Source organism: Eriocheir sinensis, chromosome 33 (assembly GCF_024679095.1).
Source record: "Eriocheir sinensis breed Jianghai 21 chromosome 33, ASM2467909v1, whole genome shotgun sequence".
NCBI lineage: Eukaryota > Metazoa > Arthropoda > Malacostraca > Decapoda > Varunidae > Eriocheir > Eriocheir sinensis.
In genome coordinates, this window is record NC_066541.1 from 4,861,136 (window position 1) to 4,868,635 (window position 7,500).

General features: G+C 44.2%; 1 protein-coding gene across 7 annotated transcripts in view; it reads right to left on the reverse strand.

Moving 5' to 3' along the window:
* LOC127006599 (protein transport protein Sec16A-like) overlaps window positions 1-7,500 on the reverse strand; it is a 57,948-nt gene that overhangs the window by 28,634 nt on the left and 21,814 nt on the right. The gene's annotated exons all lie outside the window — the stretch shown is intronic.

Genomic DNA, 7,500 nt, shown 5'->3' on the forward strand with positions numbered 1-7,500 from the left:
CAATAGAGAGAGAGAGAGAGAGAGAGAGAGAGAGAGAGAGAGAGAGAGAGAGAGAGAGAGAGAGAGAGAGAGAGAGAGAGAGAGAGAGAGAGAGAGAGAGAGAGAGAGAGAGAGAGAGAGAGAGCATAGGAAAGGTTTGTATTATTTTTATTACTTTGTGTTGCCTTTACAAAGACAGCATCGAGAGAGAGAGAGAGAGAGAGAGAGAGAGAGAGAGAGAGAGAGAGAGAGAGAGAGAGAGAGAGAGAGAGAGAGAGAGAGAGAGAGAGGAAAGGTTTGTATTATTTTTATTACTTTGTGTTGCCTTTACAAAGACAGCATCGAGAGAGAGAGAGAGAGAGAGAGAGAGAGAGAGAGAGAGAGAGAGAGAGAGAGAGAGAGAGAGAGAGAGAGAGAGAGAGAGAGCATTAATGGTTTGTATTACTTTTATTACCTTGTGCTGCCTATACAAAGACAGCATCGCATATGTCCACAAACAACACAAAACAGCAGCATATTATTACGTATCATTTCAGCACACCTTCAGCTGGGTTTGGCCAAGGTGAAGCAAAACAAGGGAGGGAAGGACGGAAGGGCGTAGTATTGGGACCTGAGTCACGCACCTCCAACACAAACAACAGCATAAGAACTGTAAACTATAGCAGACTTCATATTATGTGCTGCTACGGATGAGTGAGACGAGGGGGTGGATGGCAGGAGGGAGGGAAGGGCATTATATGGGCCTTAAGACACGCACCGAGCCTATGAGTGACATAAAAACCGTAAACAATGACAGACGAGAGTGGTGGAGGGAGGGGAGTTATGTGGGCCCTAAGACACACACATTGCCATAAGTAGCAAAAATAAGCACCGTAAACAATGACAGACGAGAGTGTTTGAGGGAGGGGAGTTATGTGGGCCCTAAGACACGCACATTGCCATTAGTAGCAAATATAAGCACCGTAAACAATGACAGACGAGTGTGTTTGAGGGAGGGGATTTATGTGGGCCCTAAGACACGCACATTGCCATTAGTAGCAAATATAAGCACCGTAAACAATGACAGACTTTCGGCCTAGTGAAACGAGAGTGGTGGAGGGAGGGGAGTAATACGGGCCCCAAGACACGCACATTGCCATAAGGAACAAAAATAATCACTGTAAACAAATGAGAGACTTCACATCACATACTCTTTCGGACGAGTGAAACGAGACAGTGGTGGATGGAGGGAGGGAAGGGGGTTGTATGGGCTTAAATTCACGCACACCGCCGTAAACAATGACAAGCTTCTCTTTTGGACGAATGAGACGAGGCGGCGGTAGAGGGAGGGAAGAAAGGGCGTTGCATGGGCCTTGAGTCACGCACACCGCCTTCAGTAGCGATATCAGGACCGTAAACAATGGCAAGCTTCTCACAGTACTCTTTTGGACGAATGAGAAGAGGCAGCGGTTGAGGGTGGGAAGAAAGGGCGTTGCATGGGCCTTGAGTCACGCACTACCGCGATATCAGGGCCGTAAACAATGACAAGCTTCTTACTGTACTCTCTGGGACGAATGAGACGAGGCAGCGGTTGAGGGTGGACGGAAAGGGCGTTGTATGGGCCTTGAGTCACGCACTACCGCGATATCAGGACCGTAAACAATGACAAGCTTCTCACAGTACTCTTTTGGACGAATGAGACGAGGCAGCGGTAGAGGGAGGGAAGAAAGGGCGTTGTATGGGCCTTGAGTCACGCACTACCGCGATATCAGGACCGTAAACAATGACAAGCTTCTTACTGTACTCTTTTGGACGAATGAGACGAGGCAGCGGTAGAGGGAGGGAAGAAAGGGCGTTGTATGGGCCTTGAGTCACGCACTACCGCGATATCAGGACCGTAAACAATGACAAGCTTCTTACTGTACTCTTTTGGACGAATGAGACGAGGCAGCGGTTGAGGGTGGACGGAAAGGGCGTTGTATGGGCCTTGAGTCACGCACTACCGCGATATCAGGACCGTAAACAATGACAAGCTTCTTACTGTACTCTTTTGGACGAATGAGACGAGGCAGCGGTTGAGGGTGGACGGGAAGGGCGTAGTATGGGTCACGCACACCGCCGTAAGTAGAGATATAAGAACCGTAAACAATGACAAACTTCACATCAAGTACTCTTCGGAACGGATGAGGCGAGGCAATGGAGGTGGAAGGTTGGGAAGGGAGTTGTATGGGCCATGAGTCACGAACACCGTCTTAAGTAGAGATATAAGAACCGTAAACAATAACAAACTTCACATCAAGTACTCTTCGGAACGGATGAGGCGAGGCAATGGAGGTAGAAGGGAGGGAAGGGCATTCTCTGGGCATTGGGCACCGCGTCACGCACACCGCCATAAAAAGACAAAAGCACCATAAACAAAAACAAAATAGCATCAAGCACTTTTTATCATTCCTCCAGCTGAGCAAGGACTAGCGAGACGATGTAATAGATGAGAGGGAGTTAAGGGCGTTGTATGGGCCTTGAATCACCAATACTACATCGCGCCATAAACTGTGATGTAAGAACAGCAAGAACAAACACGTACTCTTTCATCATCCCTCCAGCTTGAGTTCGGACGAGGCAGCGGAGGAGGAAAAGTAGGGCGTTGGACGAGTTTTGAGTCAAGTACACGGCCATTAACAATATAAGCACCGTAAACCAGAACTAACTCCATATAACGTACATTTTTTCATCATCCCTGCACCAGAGTTCAAACTAGAGGAAGAAAGGGGAGAAGTGTTGTATGGGCACTGACACACACGCTGCCATAAACGATATAAGCACCGTAAAAAAGAACACACTCAATGAGGGTCGCATTATAAGACATTTCGCCGCCCAAGAACACATATTTGACAAGCCTTTCGTAGGAGTTGTGGGCATTTCCAGGAGTAGTTCTATGACCCTGGTGGTAGTTTGACCCTTCTTCTGTACCATGAACCTGAAGAAACACTCATTAGAATCCGATTGATCCCCTCTTTGACCTTTAGAAATTGCTGATGTGAGAAGCAAAAGTGTCTTATAATATACCAACCTTACCATCACGTACTCTCGCATCTTCCTCTCGGCTAAGTTCGGACGAATGAGCATAGAGGAGGAAAGGAGGGAAGGGTGTTGGCGTTGTATGGGAACTAATTCACGCACACCGCCATAAACAACGGTAAAAACAACACAAACAAAAGCTCAGGCTGGACAATGCCCGGACACCCATCCTAATACTGTACCTTGTAGCGAGCACGGACCTTAGAAAAAAAACTGATATGCAAAGTTAGCAAAGGAAAGGTAAGTACATGCTATCATTGACTTTTTTTACGCTTCTGCATAAAAGAATACTTATGCAGCTATTACTGATATTGGTGCAGATTGATTTTCAGGTACGTTTTGACAGGTGAAAGAGGAAAGGTTTGTGCATTAAAAAGTGTTGAGTTTACAGCTAAAACTACACATGCACAGCTATAATCGACATTAGTGCATTGATTGACAGCTAAGTAATGAATCGACAGGTGAAACATAAAAGTGTAATAAAATAAAAATGTGTGCATTACCAATATATTATTAAAACAAGTTGATACGTAAAAAGATATTAGATAATTAGTGCACTGACTGACTGACAGGTATACGGTTTGATGTGAAAGGTAAGTCTTGCAAGTGAAATATAAAATGTTTCCGCATTACGATTCTAGGAAGTTTATATCTAACATGTACACAGGTATTATAGATATATGTGCACTCATTGACTGACAGGTAAGTTGTGAAAATAGGTGGAACTTACAGGTAAAATATAAAGGTAAGAGTATCTAATCTATCATCCCTAATTTTGTTCTTGCTTTATGATGATAGCTGTAAGTAGGTGAATGTTATCAATACTGATGCACTGACTCATTTACAGGTGTTTCCAAGCAACAGGTGGAATTTAATTAGTCAAGTACAGACTATGAAGAGAGAGAGAGAGAGAGAGAGAGAGAGAGAGAGAGAGAGAGAGAGAGAGAGAGAGAGAGAGAGAGAGAGAGAGAGAGAGAGAGATAGAGAGAGAGAGAGAGAGAGAGAGAGAGAGAGAGAGAGAGAGAGAGAGAGAGAACCAACACAAGGAAATGCTTTACGGAGAGGACAAGAACCTAACTTTTTTTTTTGTAGGGCTTCATACCGGTAGAGGAGGAGGAGGAAGAGGAGGAGGAGGAGGAGGAGGCACAATAAGTACAGAACCCCTACCTCCTCCTCCTCCTTCCCCCCACTTTAATATTATAAACTTTGCCCTAAATAACAGCTCTGAGTGAAGAAGAAGAAGAAGAAGAAGAAGAAGAAGGAGAATATATACCTTATGTAGTATATCTTCGCGTAAGGGGATGAAGAAGAAGAAGAAGAAGAAAAAGTAGGAAAATATATACCTTATGTAGTATATCTTCGCGTAAAGGGAAGAAGAAGAAGAAGAAGAAGAAAAAGTAGGAAAATATATACCTTATGTAGTATATCTTCGCGTAAGGGGATGAAGAAGAAGAAGAAGAAGAAGAAAAAGTAGGAAAATATATACCTTATGTAGTATATCTTCGCGTAAGGGGATGAAGAAGAAGAAGAAAAAGTAGGAAAATATATACCTTATGTAGTATATCTTCGCGTAAGGGGATGAAGAAGAAGAAAAAAAAGTAGGAAAATATATACCTTATGTAGTATATCTTCGCGTAAGGGGATGAAGGAAAGAAGAAGAAGAAGAAATAAAAATAAGAGAATAGCTTGTGTACTCTCTTTTATTTCCTCTTTCATCCATTTTCTCAGTGCCATATTTTAGTTACCAACCTCTCCTTCCCTTTCTCCCCCTCTTCCCTCTCCCACCCTGTCCCATTATCTTCTCTGCCTCTGCCTTTCAATCTCCCCTCGTCCCCCTTTCCTTCCTCACCCTCTCCCCTTTTATCCGGTTCCTCTATATGTTCTCCCTTTCACCCTCTTTCTCAGTATTCTCCCTTGGTGTCCCTCTTTCTCTCTCCCTCTTCCTCTCATCATCTCCCTCTTCCCCCTGACAATCTTCTCTCCCTCTTCCTCTTCTCCCTGACAATCTTCTCTCCCTCTTCCTCTTCTCCCTGACAATCTTCTCTCCCTCTTCCTCTCACCATCTCCCTCTTCCCCCTGACAATCTTCTCTCTCTCTCCCTCACACCATCTCCCTCTTCCCCCTGACAATCTTCTCTCCCTCTTCCTTTTCCCCCTGACAATCTTCTCTCCCTCTTCCTCTCACCATCTCCCTCTTCCCCCTGACAATCTTCTCTCCCTCTTCCTCTCACCATCTCCCTCTTCCCCTGACAATCTTCCCCTGACAATCTTCTCTCCCTCTTCCTCTCACCATCTCCCTCTTCCCCCTGACAATCTTCTCTCCCTCTTCCCCCTGACAATCTTCTCTCCCTCTTCCTCTTCCCCCTGACAATCTTCTCTCCCTCTTCCTCTCACCATCTCCCTCTTCCCCCTGACAATCTTCTCTCCCTCTTCCTCTCATCATCCCCCTCTTCACCCTGACAATCTTCTCTCCCTCTTCCTCTCACCATCTCCCTCTTCCCCCTGACAATCTTCTCTCCCTCTTCACCCTGACAATCTTCTTTCCCTCTTCCTCTCATCATCTTCCTCTTCACCCTGATAATCTTCTTTCCCTCTTCCTCTCACCATCTCCCTCTTCCCCCTGACAATCTTCTCTCCCTCTTCCTCTCACCATCTCCCTCTTCCCCCTGACAATCTTCTCTCCTCTTCCTCTCACCATCTCCCTCTTCCCCCTGACAATCTTCTCTCCTCTTCCTCTCACCATCTCCCTCTTCCCCCTGACAATCTTCCCTCCCTCTCACTCATCTCAACCTGTTCTTCCACCTCATGGCCCCCACCTCTCCCCCAACCTTCACTCCCTCTCTCTCGCTGTCTTCCCTCACTCCCATCTTATCAGTCTCCCTCCTCCTTATCGGCCCCAGCACTCCCACCGCCACTGTCTGCACCTCCTATCACGCCTTATCTTTTAAACTACCAGGCGGACACTCACGCACACATGATGAGACATAGCTATGCACAGAAGAATAGTATAATAGTAGAAATCAAAGGCATCAGCCTGTAAAATCCCACTGTAAGACATAGGCCTCTCTCTCATGCACTTTTCTTTATTTTTATGTCCTGAGCCTCTTTTTTTGTGGGGGGGGGGGGGGGTTACTGTAAGTGTTCCGTAATTTATTTTATATTTCACAACACCATCTGCTAAACAACCTTCACTTGGGTCTTTTAGTGTCAGTTATCTATTAGGTTGTCACTTTTTGTCCGTCTGTTGTCATCTCTCCAATAGTTTGTGTCCTGATCAGTCTCTGTTCCCCTGCTGTCCTCTCTCTTACATGTGTCCTGATCCTTCCCATTTCCCAGCCTGGTATTATTTTTGTCCGTGTTGTCTGTTGTCCTCTGTTCTGCGTGTGTCCTGAGGCTGAGTCCTGACCACTGCCGTGTCTTGATTTTAATTATTGCTTCTAGTCATTTACTTTTGTCATTGTCATCATCATCATCATCATAATAATAATAATAAATGTACTGATTAAAGCTTTTTACTGGATTATTATTATTAATGAGGCTTTCCTTTTGTTTTGGTATTTGTTAACAATGACATGGAAACAATGGATGGATGGAGGAGGAGGAGGAGGAGGAGGAGGAGGAGGAGGAGAAGGAGGAGGAGGGTGAAGAGGCGACTAAAAAATATATAAATAATGGAAGTCACGATGAGAACTTACACCATGTTCTCTCTCTCTCTCTCTCTCTCTCTCTCTCTCTCTCTCTCTCTCTCTCTCTCTCCCCCCCTGGTGCGGAATCAATACCAATTATCGATCCACAAGTGTCGGCGCCCTCCGTGGTTCACCCAAGGACCAGGGATGACACCCATTGAGTCTATACACCTAAACACATCAAGCTAAGTGTAAAGTTAACCGTATACACAAAAAGCTAACCGTGTACATATAACTAAGTCTATACAACCTACATAACCTTAATCTACATAGAAGCTAAACGTATATATTTTACTTTAATCACAATACTAAACACGTACAAAAAAGCTAAATATACATGAATCTAGGCCTATATGTAAAGGTTAGCGTATTCGTAGTTATTCATCTCTTCTTAGGCCTACTTATTCTTCCTTTAATCCGCCTTTCTTCTACTCCTTTTTTACCTTTCTTTCCTCTTGTCCTTTTAGCTGAGTCCTATTATTTACTTCCTGCTGTTTATTTGCGGCATATATACTAATTTAATCCTTCTCCTATTGCATTATTTTTCACTGATGATCTTATTACTTGTCTCTTTCTTCCTCCTTTTTATTGATATTCTTTTAATTGGTTGTGTTGTTTATCAGTTCTTTTTTTTCTTATTCGTGTTATTTTTTTCTCTCGTTTTCCGTTCCCATGGTATGTTCTTTTTATCTCCTGGCTTCATTTATTCCCTCTATTGATTTCTACTTTTTTTCTTATTTTCCTTTTCATCAATCACTTATTCCCCCTCTATTGATCTT